Genomic DNA, 15,400 nt, shown 5'->3' with positions numbered 1-15,400 from the left:
TCGGTTTTAATAACTATATCTATGATTATGACTCATGAATACCCATATTTGCATACATTAATCTTATTGACTAGAAATATGAGGACTTATGTTATAAAAATTGGTAATTGGAGTACAGCTGCTCATCGGTACAATAGGAAACTCATTGATTCAAATGGGATTAGATAGGTAGATTTTAAAAAATTAAGATACAATTTATATATACTGTACAATAGGTGTATCGTTTGATAAACATTGGAAACTGTATACCCATGTAAGCAATATACTGATCAACATATAGAACAGGTCCGAAGCAGGGGTTCGGTGGGAAAAGTTGTCTGGATTTCTGATTATCCTGGAGCCAGCTCCCTCTTCTCATCTCCATGGCTTCTTCAGCCTCCACTGGCATTCGCAGCACCCTCGCTCTGCTGGTCCTCACAGCACAGTTTTCGTCAGATTGAAGATGACCTCACGTTCCCGAGAAGGGTGTTTTCATCTCTTCCTTCCCTGTAGACTGTTGATGGCTTCCTGGTTTCGAATGATCTTTCCTCACAATGAACAGTGATCAGATTTCTCCACGCCTTCCAGGAGCTCTCCAAACCATTGTTCATAAAGCCTCTCAGCAGTCCTGGGCAGTGAGCAGTGAGCAAGTTCCATGCTTTGCTTTTATAGACGAAAAGCTGGAAGCAACGTGAAGTTAAACGCTTTCTAGCCCAGGAGTCTGACACTGATTCAGTTGGTGCTATGGCTTTGTTTGTTTGTTTTTCTTTCTCCAGCAGGAGGGGGAGTGTGGTGGGTTTCAGGAGGCAGCTATCTTATCTCTTTAAACTCAGTTTTCCTGAGAGGCTGCCCTAGAGTCCAGGGGGAAGGAAACCGCAGCCTGGAGGACGATGCAGCAGCAGGAAGTGATGCAGGGAGATTTGGTGTGACAATTTCCGGGTCTTGGCGATGTTTTTAGAGATTAGGAGCAGGAAAGAGAGCCAAGGGTCAAAGATGCCAAAAGAATAGTCAAAACGGCAGTTCTTCACTTCTTGTAGTTTTATCGTCAGCAGCTTAATAGTTTAATTTGAATATAGGCAAGCACTTTTAATTAGACTCTTTTCAGTGTAAAAAAGATGGTGATGAAGATGCTATAAAGAAGATGAATTTTCTCAGAAATCTCTTTCCTCACTCCAAACACTCATCCCTCCAAATGTTGTTCTTCACGTTAGCTGATTGGCTTTGCTTAAATAGCCATATTTATTTATTAGGTGAAACATATATTTAGAGGCTTAGGAAGTTACGCCAAAGGATTTTCCATTATTTCAGCAAAGGGAGGTGTAGCCAGCCAGTGTGTCAACTTTTGTCAAAGGAACTGTGGGCTGGCACCTCGCTGCCCTACCTCTCCCCACAGAGCCAGGAGGCTGGATCAGTGGGAAATGGCACCACTCTCCGGCTGCTCTTACTGGCTGGCTCCCGGTTCACCTCATCTCCTTAGCATAATGACTATGCTGCGGATTTGACAGTTGCAACATCAAGTCCACCGCAAAGTCTTTCTCACTTCCAGGGTGTTCCCTTGACTTCCCTGAGTTCGGTGTAAGATCGAACCACCGATTAAGTGTTAGTGTTTTGAGAGAACAGGAGACTGACTCCCACACATGACACCATTCACTCAGCCGTGAGTAAACAACCCAGGTCTTTGCGGCTAGCTCCCAAAAAGGGAGTGTCAACCCGCAAAGCATGAGCAAAACGCCGGCGTGCCGTATACAGCACAGGCTGGGCCTGCCACCCCTATTTTGTTATGCAATATTTTACATGCACCCACAGCCTGCGTAAAACTTTCTCTGGTACCTTCTTCTGACTCACAAGGGCTTTAAGTTAATCCACTGTAGACAATCAAGGATTCCACTTAGCTGTATTTGTGAAAGAGGCATCATCAAGGTTGCTTAGCAGCAGAAATTGGTTTATTAAATAGAACTTTCTGTGAGGAAACGAGCCCCACATTTTCTTATGGATTCATGTCCTCTTATTGATTGACTTGCTCACTGAATTGCTAAAAATATTTTCTCCTCATATGTCTGGGGGAAAGCTGGGTATTAAAAAGAAGATGAGATGCTTTGGGGCTACACAGGGGGCTGTGTTTCTTCTGTCCAGAAACCTTTAATTAGAAAGTCTGAGCACTCAGCCTATCTGTGTGCTCTTTGCACTGATGTCAGGTTTCATTATGGGCTTCAGCAGGATGAGAAAGAGGCTTAGAGAGGGAGAAGGGACACGTCTCATGCTGGGAATAGGGCCAATCAACCCAGGAAAGGATGTACACAAGCTGCTTATTACCTAGTGACTTGAAGCACCATGGTTGCCAAACTCCATTTATTGAACTACCTATATTAGCAGTTATACTTCTGGGTAAGAAAAATAGAAACGCTACCCACACACGTAAGGGGGTGGGAGAAGAAAGTATGGATATTTGATGGATGATTATTAGGTGCTAGCCACTGTTTTAAGCATTTTTTGAACACACAAAAAATAATGTCTTTAAAGATGAGAAACCAAGGTTTTGAGAGGTTAAGTTCATGAATATGATCACCTGTATGGAGCAGAGATGAGATTTAAACTCTGGCAGCCAACACTCTATCAACTGCAGGCCCTAGGCCCTCAGACTCAGATGATTGTGACCATGGGATGGGGTTGGGGAGTTGTGGGGAAGTGCTCTCAGTTTTCAGATCTTCCCATTTTTCAAGAAAGTCAGTTTATCTAAGTTTATTAATAAGAAACTTCTGAAGTTTAAAATTTTGGAATATTACTTAGTGACTTGAAACACCACCATAAAATATAATTTTATATATATATATATATATATATATATATATATATATATATATATATATATTACTGCTTTTGTAAAACTCATTTTAGGTTAGCAATTAATGCAGGCTGAATGTGATCTGGGATTACTTGCCCAAAGTCATTAGGGCATTGCTCAATCTGCCACTCTGTGTACACATGGAGTAAACCTGGGCCCGGAAAGTGGGGATGTAAACAGAAACCCACACCAGTCCCAGTGCAGGAAACACCCTTGGAGGAAGCTTTGAAATATTGGCTCATCAGTGGGAGTTTGACTGCCTAGGTTTTGCTAGTTTCATCAGAAACCTAGAGATTGTGTGGATTTCAGATTTGCAATGGAGGCCAGATCTGTATGTTGTTGTTTTTTGTTTGTTTGTTTGTTTTTGTTTTGCTTTTATGCCAGAGTTCTGTAATCCAAAGAGGTCAGTGGGGTACCAGTGGGCTGAGATACTGATCCTCTCAGCCCTCAATGGACTTAGGTATTCTTGTGGTCCAGATGTCCCTTAGTCGATCACTATTGGATAGATATCAAGAGCATCTGCTGAGAGGAAGGTGAGCAAAAGATAGAGGAATTATCACCCAATTAACTCTAGTTCCCTCATATTTTCTTCTAAAACAAGACATCCGGTGATATGAGGGGCTTCTGTGCTTTGTATGGATGTAATCCATCATTTCTTGGAGAGTGCAAATGAGTACAAATAACTCCAAAAGTTGAATGATCCATTCAGTTGACCCTTGAACAATGTGGAAGTTGGAGGCACTGATCCCCCATCAGGTAAAAAAATCTAAATATAACTTTTGATTTTTTAAATACTATACTAATAGCCTACTGTGATTGGAAACCTTCCTGATAATATAAAGTTGATAAGCACATATTTTTGTATATGTGTTATATACTGTATTTTTTACAATAAAGTAAGCTAGAGAAAAGATAATGTTAAGAAAATCATAAAGAAAATACATTTACATTTACAGTAATGTATATATTTGCTGAAAAATTAATGTATAAGTGTACCCACACAGTCAAACCTATGTTGTTCAAGGGCCAACTGTGTACTTATTTCTCAGAAATAAAAGGAAAATTCAAAAGATGTACTCTACTAAGATGAAATATCATCGAAATCTCTAGAGGCACCTGATCCTGTAGCTGCCATTCCTTCATAACTACTTGCCCTCAACTGGCTGCTCTGCTCCTGCTCTCTGCCCCCTCCCCCAACATCCTACACACTATGCTTAGCTTGAGTAGTAATTACTCATTCAAAAGTGGGGGGCTTGTGGACTTGACCCTCAAAGACCCACTGGTGGGCTGTGAGAGGAGCCAGAAAGAGGACAAGTGAAAGTTGGTATGATCTTGGACTGACTCTTAACCTTCCTGTGACCCCGGGCCTCCACCTACAAAATGAGGGGTGGATGAACTATGTGAGCCCCAAAAATCTCTCATGTGTTCTAGAATTCTATAACTTTCTGAGGGATTATAAGGAGAGAGAAACAGTTGTGAGGAATGCTCACCTTGTCCGAATTCAAATAGTAGACTTGGAATCAGAAGTATGGAGAAAATGAGACTTTTAATATATTCTCAAGAATGGATATCCAATTGTACAGGCACACCTGGGGAGTGATCACAGCCTATTTACCTAGTCCCTCCTCCGGTTCCTCATTGGCTGAGCACTATGGAGTCACCTGTTTCCTCATACATTGCCTAAGTCCACTGTCTCCTATTGGGCCATTAAAAAAAATTGGACTGAGGCCTTTTCTAGTTGTCTCCACCTCCTCCTGTAGTTGAGGCAGGAGTCTCTGGGGTTTCCACTGTGCTGCTGGCCCATACCCACAGTTCTTTGTTCTTAAATCCTCTTCCCTCCTCCCTACATTCTGTTTGTACTGGGGAAACTCAGTAACCGTTCCCATTAAAAGTTAACTATGCTGGAGATGGGTCACAGATGCCTATTTCCTACACACAGACATACAAACACGTTAGAAGTTTTTGGTATGTGAAGCCAAGGGAACAGGCCAGGAATCCCTGCAAAACTTAGGATTGTGATCAGGATGGCCAAGCACTAGAAGGCTGGGAACTAGGCAGCATCCTAAGGGTGTGACAAAGAAGTCTTGCTCCCCATAGCAGAAGCAAACTTCTCATTGTAAACCTTTATAATCTAGACAGTAGTCTTACAAAGAACTATGGCTTACAGTTGAGAAGCATTTGAACATAATAGTGTTTCATTTGCTCCTCACACAATTTTGGGGAGGCAGACAGAAGAGCTTCTATTGTCTCCATTTTATAGATGAGGGAACTGAGTTTCCGAGTGATTAAGATCACAGAGCCAAGTCTTGGACCTGGTGCTCATGAACCTTTGTACCCTCTAAAAGAGAATGGGGGTCAGTGGAGTATTATCACTGAGCAGCCGTTTCAGAAGTGGGAGCCCTGGGCATGGAGCATTAGGAACCCACAAAACACACTGTCCCCTCACCTGGCTGGAGCAGAGGCCTGTGGTTGTGAATGCCATGGCCAGTCTGCGCTAGAGAGGGCTTTTCTTAGAAACACCAAGGAGAGTTGAGGGTCACTGAGCAGTCTGTGTGCTACCCTCTGCTGGGGAGGTGTGCTTGAAGTTCCACTTCCAGTCAGGTCCCTGGTGGAGTCCCTCTTCCTAAGTGTTCCAGTGACAAAGCTTCCTCTGGGAGGCTGTGGGACAGAGATGATCTAGGAGTCTGTGAGGCCTCAGAATTCTCTGTTATGTAAAACTGGAGCTATTGTATCACTTTTGTTTTGTTTTGTTAATCCTCACCTGAGGATATTTTTCCCCCGTTGATTTTTAGAGAGAGTGACAGGAAGGGTGGGGGGAGAGAGAGAGAGAGAGAAACAAGTCCCAGCCGAGGCCAGGGATCAAGTTGAGCCTGCAACCCAGTTATGTGAGTGCCCTTGACCAGGAATTGAACCCGAGACCCTTCGGTCCGCAGGCTGACATTCTAATCATTGAGCAACACCGGCCAGGGCTATTGTATCACTTTTGATGCTCTTTAGATTTTTTTTTTTTTTTGTCCATTATAAAGTATTACAGACTTGTAATGTACTCTTGTACATCTGAATTTAATCAGGAGCTTTCTTTTCCCTGCCATGGATGGGGTTTACTGTTTCTGGCTAGGCCAGACGAGGATGTCTGAAGACAGATTTCTGAATTGTGGGCCAATTTCTCTGATCTTTTAAAGCCAGGGCCTCTGCTCTGAGAGGTGATTTACGACTTTGCCAAGCTGTCTTCCACCACTCTGGTTGCTGGGAATACCTGGGGCCTCTCAGAAACAGTTGCTCCCAGGAGGATTCTCCCCTGAACCTCACCGGGATCCTCACAGGGCTCAGAAGATTTTCGTTTTCAGTTCTCTGAGGGCTGTGTCGGGATCACTCTGTACTGACTTAACCATGCCCATGTGGGAGTGTTGGAGGTGGGATTAAGTCTTCCAGACTGTGACCCATTTCTGATGTGTGTGAGCGGAGCTCCAGAGGCATTGTGGACACCACATTTTGTTTCCTGACAAGAGTAAGAGCAGAAGCTCATGTACTATTTTGTACTATAGCTTCTTGGCTTAGCAACGCCTCACCCTTAGAGCTGAAGCTGCCTAAAGAAGGAGAGGCGTTCAGGAGCACTGACAACTATTTCCAAGTGCACATCCCATGTTGTCCGCTCTTCCGGGAGTGCTGGCCACACCACTTGCACCTGGGTTACAAAAGCCCGCACTTCCTACCTCTCAGGTGCTTACCCCAGGTAACACTTAAAATGTAAACATCAAGTCGAGGGACACATTGCCTTTGTGGTGAGTGTCATAATCAGGAGATTACAGTTCTCTTTAGATCCTGGAGTTTACTCCATTTAGGGAGGAGAGTTTGGGAAGCAGTGGTGATGGGATGACAACATTCATTCACCCATTCATTCATTCATATCTCCATCCAGTCTTCCGTCACCTATTTATTGTCTGCCATGTGCTAAGCTGGGTACTAGGCATTCAGTAGTAAACATAGAAGACATGGTCTCAAAGAGGGGATTCTATCTCAATAGAGCATCCGAAAGAACTTCATCTGCTTTTGCCTCAGGTGGCAACTTACTGCCATGAGCCTGTAGGTATTTAGGGGCCCCGTTAAGTTTGGGAAGCTCTGGCTCCTTCCTGCTTCTTTGGAGACTGGCCCTGGTTTGGCCTGAAATGAGGAGCCGGGCCCTCAAAGCACCACTGTCAGCACTCTCCAGATGAGTACTACACATGGGGAGGGCCCAGGGCGTGGTGCTCTCTGAAGGCTGTGTCATTCTCGGCTCCAGCCACAGAGGTTACATCACAGAGGGAAGCTGAGCATGTTGCTAGGCTGTGGCTATTTATTTTTATAAATGAGATGTGCTTTATTTAGAAATCTGCTTTTTCTTTCTTTTTTTCCACCCCAGCATCATCTGGCTGTCTGGCACAATCCAAGAATCTGCATTTCTGACCCAACAAGAGTTTGTGGGTGGATGGGGGCAGGACTGAGGCCAGCCCAGTGCCTCACAGGGTGGTGGAAACACATGGCCATGCCATTAGCATCCTGCTCAGCGTCTGCACCAGTTTCATCTGTAACACCTACATAGTCCTCACTTGGAACAAGATAAAAAGTGGCTCTGGTGCTACCTCCTCTTCTGATTGGCCACACACCAGAATACCGCAGAACAGAAGGCAAGGACAAGCGATAGAGAACCAAAGTCAGGTGCAAGAGCAGCTGACATCTAGCTTCTTAGTTCATTGGATGCAGCTATTTTAATAGAGCCACTTTAGTGCAGCTATTTTGTCATGAGGATATTTTGATTTGGCCTAAAAAACTTCAGCCAATAAATGTTCAGCTTTTAAAAAAATAAATGATGGGTGAAATGGGCATTTTATACTCCATGTTTGAGCTTCACTTCATCCCCTATCCTCACCTTATTGCCATTCCTACCCCTGGGCACCAAGATTATGGATTGTGGTCAGGTATGGGAAAGGTGAAGTAGAGGTTCAACATGGGAGAGATATCAGGATCATGTAATAGCCAATAATCGATCAAATGTCAAGAATAAAGTGACTGTCAGAACTGGGATTGGGTACAGACTAGAGGAAGGTCGAGAGGCCTCTAAAGTCAACCAAAGGACCAATGAAATGGCAAGAGTGATGGAGCAAGAGTCAGAGATGGAATGAAGGGAGGAAAATTGGTTATTAAACATAAAACCCAGTGAGTTTGCATTTTGGAAAACAGTCTGCTTAGAATTCAGAATAGCTCATTTTGGCTCTACCATGTTCAGTGTGTGACTCATAAATATCTACGCATTTTGTTTGAGCCCCGGTTTCCCCATATCACATGCAGACAATTATGTGTAACCTTCCTCTTTCCACACCCAATGCTCTATGATGAGGACTGAGCCAGCGGCTTGTAAACTGCCTCGAGTCACCTGGAGAAAGGCGCTTGCATAAGCAGTGGGTGTTCGTGGAGATGAGTGTTCCATGAGTCAAGGATTTCAAAGTCAGGCAAGTGTAGCTGCCGCTGCCTGGTGATTCGTTTAGACAACGTGACGCCTTTGGCTGGCGTGCATAGCGCTTGTGACGGATTTGTTTTTGTCACAGCAGAGAATCTCATCTTCGCTCACATGCTACTGCCTTAAGGACTTTGCACATCAGCAAAGAGCGGAAAGGTGTGAAAAGAGAGGAAAGGTGTCTCTGCTCACCGCCTAGAGTTTTAGCACAGAGAACTACGGCGGCATGCTCCTGTGTAATCATGGCTTTCCCTCTGCCAGCAAAGACATCTTTCCAAATTCTCCTGACATTTGTCAAGCGTGCCAAAGTCCCCAGAGGTGGTTCCGGTGAAATAGAAGATAAGGGAAGGGAAGACTCTCCCTGCCTGGTTTCACTGCTTTCTGTGTGGATCTTTTGCGTCACAAGATGAATCCTCACTGATGGGTTCAGGGAATGTCCATCCAGAATTGGTGCACAAGTCAGCAGGAGCTGGGGGCTCAGCTCCCAGAAGCCTGGCCTGGGCCCTCAGCCCGGAGGCGAAGGGCGCAGGGGTGTCAGCCGCTCGCTGACCAGCCGCACTTCCGAGGGCCTGCAAAGCTGGACCCGCTCCCTTGGGACAGTTAATCTTTGTTCCTGCCGCCAACACATCTTTTTTTGTTGTTGCCCACAGGTCCCTGCCTTCAGCTTTCTGATGGATCCTGCCTCAGGCTCGGGGCTTTGATTCCCTCCTCACGTGTGGGTCCCGGTGCCAAGAACAGCTCTGCTCCGGCAGGAGGGTATTATCCGGCTTAAAGAAAAGAATGAGCGGTGGCTTCTCTCCACCAGCATTCTCCGGATTTACATGGGAATTTATTCTGGGAACTGCTTAGTCTCTTTCCAGTCGCCCTCCCACCAGCAACGTTTCTGTCACACAGGCCTTTGCTTTCATTGTTTTTAACTGGATGACGACAGAGCCTTTCTCTCGGAGCCTGGGCGAAGGGCTCGGCATCCCCTTCCTGCGCCATCACTGCCCAAGGACCTGGCTGGGCCACAGTGAAGGATGCCATGGGTATTCCCGTTTTACAGCCGTGAGCATTATATTACATGATTGTGCAATAAACCTTGCTTTCTTTTCCAGAATTATTAGTTTTTCCAACCCTAGGGCATGGAGTTCCCCCTTTCAGAAAACCTCCCTGGGTGACCCATGCCCGCTCTGCGGTTTAGCTGGAGGGCTGGGCCCAACTGACAGTTGCTTCTCTGTTGACATCACAGAGGCATTCTCACTGGCCCCTATTCATGTTTTTTATTTATTTTTAATTTTTTATATTTTTTTGGGTGGGGGGGTGGTGGCAGTTCCAATTGCTCCAACCCCCACTTTGTACGGAGATTTAGGAATTTTCTAAAGGAAAAACACAGGAGAAGCCGGGCACCACACAGGCAGCACACAGGCTGCTTGCCTGTCCCCAGAGGGCCGTCTGTGTGCCTCCTGGGAGTAACCTGGTCCGAGACTTGTTCTGTTTGTACAACCCCCGAGGTTCCTCCAGACTGGTGGGTACTCTGCCCCCCCGGGACAGCACTGCACTTGGGAGTGAGGGCAAGAGAGGCCTTGAGAGGGCAGCCAGCAAGACCCTGACCCACAGGCCCAGGCTGTGCAATGAGCACCTCTCACCTTTGAATCGCTCCTAGACACTCACCGCCCTCTGGGAGGGCAATAGGGCATGTATTACTCCGATTTTCCCAGTGAGGAAACTAAGATCCAGAAAGTTTAGTTAGTTCACGTCCTTACAGTCAACTAAGCAAATTACTGGTGGACTTGAGACGAGAAAGCTCAAGTTCCTGACACCGGCTCAAGTGTTTTCCATTACCCCATGCTGCACTGCGGCTGGGCTGATGTAAAACAGCAAAGGCAAGTCCTAGGCCTCCCAGCTGGGCAGGACGGGGCCGCTGGCATGGGTTTGCATTGGAGAGGCTGGGACCTGGAGGCTGTAGGGCTGTTTCTATTCTATGGCAAGGCAAGGGCTGAGCTAGGTGTCTTTACAAATGATGCCAAGTTGAAGTAAGCCTGGCATTTTCTTGGTGCTCTGTCTTCTGTTTTGCCAACCACCTGGATGCTGAGAAGGTACAGCCTCTTCCACTCCTCACTGCCTTTCACTTTCTGGGCAGGCCTGATCAGCTGCTCTCTAAATTCCTCTCATTTAGCTGCAGGAGAATGTCTGGGGCCTGGGAAGGAAGAGGCAGAACTCCCCGGGGCGGAAACAGGTCCCCAGATGCCGCTTTCCCATCAGTGCTCCTGAGTTCCAGCAGACAGCAGGCTGGACTTGCAACCCAGCAGACACATGAAAGCAAACGTGCGCTTGTAATGTTGCATAACCTGTCTCCCACAAAACAGAAGGCGCTCCTCTCCTCACGTTCTTCCTTGCCTCGTTCTTGACATTTTTATTGTGCTGAGTCCACAGCCGACTTTGCATTCCCGTCACCTCCCACTTGCACTGGCTCCTGGTCCCTGGGTGTGAGGATCCAGTCATGTGCTGTTACCCCAGAGAACATTCTTGGTTCTTTCTGGGCAGGACACACTCCTCCTTACCTTGACATTTAGGATCTGCTGCTGCTTTTTCTTTTCTGCTCCACTAAGTCTGGGCCAGGCAAGAGTCACTGCCCCGGGGCAGGGTTTGGGGAGACTGATGCTGGGATGAGGGGGCAAAGCAAGCATTGCCTTTCTGCTCCTGTTTCCTGGCTTTGCCATAGGCAAAGCCCAGGCTCCATTTCCAGACCCTTGTCTGACCTGCGTGTATCTCTGAAGTGCTTCTGCGTAAACCTTGTTTATGACCCCGGGGAAGCTGCTGGTTTACCTCCGGGCCCCGTTGTAGAACAGAGCTCAGTACCCCAGGAGCGCGGTCTGGGCCAGTCCTGTGCCTCCTCCCCTCCCCCACGTCACGCTCTGGAGTTTGGGCTTGTTCCAGCCTCGGAGCAAAGGAAGTGACGTTTTTAGTGCTGAGTTTCACCAGCTAAGCAATGCTGAAGGTATGTATCTGTGGGTGATAAAGTCATCAGAAAGAGGGAAAGGGGAAAGTGACCAGTGGGGGAGGGAAAGAAGGGAGAGGAAAAGGAGCCCACAAAGCGAGAGTAATGCGGAGAGGAGGCTGAGTGCCCCCTGCGTCCTGTGAGTGGCACCGATGCCATCTGTCACCCATCGCCGGTTCAAAGGGAGACGGGCTGGCGAATGCAGGTGCTTGCTCCAGAGAAAATGCACCTCAGGTTTAGTCCCATAGGCCCCTGGAATGGGAACGGGCATGACTCTACTTACTCAACACTGAGGTCTTAATCAAAGGATTTTCAAATGCTTTGTAAAATAAATAAATCACTTGTGTAAATATAAGATGGTACTTCCCTCCTACTCACCCTAAATCTTGAACACACAGTGTTAGTACAACCCCCCAGAGTTTTTAAGATGTCAGCTTAAAGTATTCTTAAGAAAGAGACCATGACACTTGGGTTGAGTATATTGCCTGACACATAGTAGGTGCTTAATAAATATCTGAAATAGAATTACTGACTGAGTAAATGTAAAAGCAATATAGAGAAGAATATTTTAATAAGAAGATACCTGAATATATAACATTTATTACTTTTTATTTATTTAAATTTTAATCTTTATTGTTGACAGTATTACAGATATCCCCCCCTTTTTTTTTCTCCATTTCCTCCCATCTACCTGGTTTCTGCCCCCCAGGTCTTCACTGCCTTATTGTTTGTGTCCATGGGTTAAGCATACATGCACACAAGTTCTTTGGTTTAATCTCTGTCCCTTCCCTCTTCCCCCTGACTTTGGTCAGTCTGTTCCATGTTTCCGTGCCTCTGGTTCTATTTTATTCATCAGTTTATTTTGTTCATTAGATCCCACATATAATCACTTATATGTGACATTTGCCTTTCTCTGACTGGCTTATTTTTGTTAGCATACTAATTTCCATGTTGTCTCAAAGGGTAATATTTTCTCCTTTTTTATAGCTACGTAGTATTTCGCTGTGTAAATGTACAACAGCTTTTTTATCCTCTCATCTATTGATGGGCACTAGGGTGTTGAAATACAATACTTTATGGCTTTTGTCCTGAGTCCAAGGATGCAAGGATGGGTGAGCTCTCCACATGCATAGTCCCTAGTTGACCTGTGATCATTCGTACTCACCAGGGTGCTTGTGCAAGGAAAACACGGGCAGGACACAGCGATGGAGATGGCTGGCTCTGCCCAGAACATTCTGGAGAGGTCTCTAGGTATGTGGGTTCTGAGTCCGCTAAGGTCTCACCAGGCAGACCAGGTCCTGGAAGACAGAACATAGGACAGCAAAGGTATGAAACAGCCCTTTGTGTCAGAGAGTTGCTATACTTGGGTATGGCTGGGCCAGATGGAAGGGTGTGTGTGTGTAGGAGGGAAGTTAGGAGCTTTGATGAGAAAAACAAAACAAAACACAAAAACAGACAAGATAGAGATGCTTACATGCCTCTAGTAAACACCAGCTTTGCTGGTCACCATAGGTTTTAGCGTTTCTATTATATAACAATCAGCAACAGTGGGTATTACTTAAATATTCCTGGGGACCTGAAATACATCGGATAAACTGCTGCTTGGTCACTGGGGACTGTGTGGGTATCTCCACGTCTCTTTAGGGCCACCCACCTAACGGTAGAAGGAAAAGATCTCTGATCTTCTAAGCACCAAGCATGCTCATGTGGTTTCTAGCCTGTATTCCTCTCTACTGTGAGCTACCTCCTGGCAAAATCTCCCTGTTCTTTGAGCAGACTGAGCATAACAGAAACAAAATTTCTATTTACCACCAGTACTTGTTTATCTTTAGCCTTGTAAGTCTCCCACAAGCACGGAGCCCAGAAGAACTCAGTCTGGAATGAGAGGAGACAAGGCTATAGCCCTGAAGAATTCAGTGAGAAGCCTGGTCAGGGCTTATCAGAGTGCAGCCTGCACAGGCTCCGTTAGGAGGCGGGAGGAGGGAGGAGGAAATGCCAGGAGGCTCTGCAGAGCCTGGGCTCTCGGGCTGCCAGCAAGGCCAGCGGGAACGCTCAGCGCTGGAACATCATGAACCCTTCTGCCTTGGGAGCCACAAGAGTCGATAAAGCCGAAGGGGGGCAGATAAAAGACAATTCTGTTTGTATGTCCTGGGCTCCTGCCATCCTGCGCTCCCTTTGGTTGTACTTGTGGCATTTGGATGTTTCTCTCACAAAGGCCTGGAGAGAGAAAAACAGCCACTCAATATCTAATAAATTATCCACCATGTCACTGCTGCTGCTGCTGGCCTTGCCCTGACAATTCTCCCTTCTGATTGCAGACAATAATTATCCTCTAATTGCTTAGATAATCTTGCTTATGGAGTTACAACGGTGACAAACACTCTCATTTGTTGTTTTTTGTTCTGAACATTTATTTACGCCTAATTGTTCCCTAGTTGCACATGAATCTATGTATTCTAAAGGGTAGAGCCCCACCCCCCACCCTCCCAGCCCCTACTAAAAAGGGGCTTTGCAGGCTGGAAGGGAATGTTACAGCCTGTTTCTTGCTTCTCTCTTGGCTCCAGGGCTGCACCTTCCAGAGGCCACTAATCAGACCCTCCCCACCAAACAGGGCATGCGCTGGGGTCCTTGAGTGGACCGGGACAGCAGTGAGTGGTCCAAGTTCTCACACTTCTAACAGTGACTGTCCCTAGAGTTCAGAACCAGCCTTCGATGCTACGTGTCATTATCTCTCTATTTAATTTTTATTGAATTTATTGGGGCAACATTGTTAATAAAATTAAATAGATTTCAAGTGTACAATTTTATTATACATAATCTATAATTGTATTGTGTGTTTACCACCCCAAGTCAATTCTTCCATCATCATTTATCTCCCCTTTACTCTCTTCTACCTCACCCCATCCCCCTCTCCCTCTGGTAGTCACCATACTGTTGTCTATGACTATGAGGTTTTGTTTGTTTGTTTTGCTTAATCCCTTCATATTTTCCATCCAGCCCCCCTTCCCTCTCTTCTCTGACAGCCATCAGTCAGTTCTCTGCATCTATGAGTCTGTTTATTAGTGTCATTATCTCTTTCACCAAAGCACAGAATTGAATAGCAGAAAATATCACAAATTACTGATGGTATTTATTCAACAGTCCATATTATTGATTGGTGCTGGGTGCCATACAGTCTTTGAAAAGCTTATTTCCTGCAATATGTACAGACTGGGCATTGAAAGCACTGGGAATACGTGGAATACATGGGAATATGAGGCAGTGGTGTGAGTCAAACATACAAAGCAATGAGCATTGGTTTTCAGAGCAGCAGTGAAATGGAGAATGCTTGAGAGAAATACCTATGTGCGAGCTGAAGATAGGGCTTACAGATCAAAGTTGCTTAACTAATTAATTGGTTCACTTGTCTGACTTTAAGCACCTATTAAGTGACAAATATCAAATGATGCGCTGAGAGTTTTTTTTTTTTTTTAATAAGCCACTGCCTGTGCTTGAGGAGCTCACACTCTGGTAAGAACTGAGGTATAAATATACTTTATAAGTAGAGTAGAAAGTGTTAGGAAAGCATAAAGGAAGCTTGGTGGGCTCAGCCTGAGGCAATGGGACCCAGACTAGAACGGTTGGAAGTGTTGGTGAGCTTCTGAAAGGTTCGCTGAGGGCATCTCAGGCCTGAAAGCTAGAAGATCAAGAAGTTGTTAAAAGACTATGAAACAGTTCTGTGTGACCAAAAAATATATGGAGCAAGGCATAGTGAGGGGATGAGGCCAGAGAGAGCCTAGAAGGTTCTGAGTGTCCTGTGATGGGTGTGGGCTTTCACACCAAAGGCTTTAAATGGGGAGAGGCACAAAGAGATTCACTCTGGCCAACGTGGGAGGAGAAGGGATGGAAGGAGGGAAGCAGAGAGTCGAGGGGAACGTGGCAGAATTAGTGCGGCTACAAGAGAAGCTTTCAGGCAGGTGGGAGATGGAGACTATTTCACCCTCTCCACCCTCATGTTTCTTCCTTTTCTCTTTTCAGTGCTGTTTGGGTACCACTACACCAGCTGTTTTATAATTTTATCCTCTTAATCTGCTTATTCCAGGAGCCTTCCCCAACATTTTTCTTGAGC

Source organism: Pipistrellus hanaki (genome assembly GCF_964339955.1).
Source record: "Pipistrellus hanaki genome assembly, chromosome: 3".
Classification (NCBI taxonomy): domain Eukaryota; kingdom Metazoa; phylum Chordata; class Mammalia; order Chiroptera; family Vespertilionidae; genus Pipistrellus; species Pipistrellus hanaki.
The sequence above is the reverse complement of the archived record's forward strand: the minus strand, read 5'-3'. Positions refer to the sequence as shown.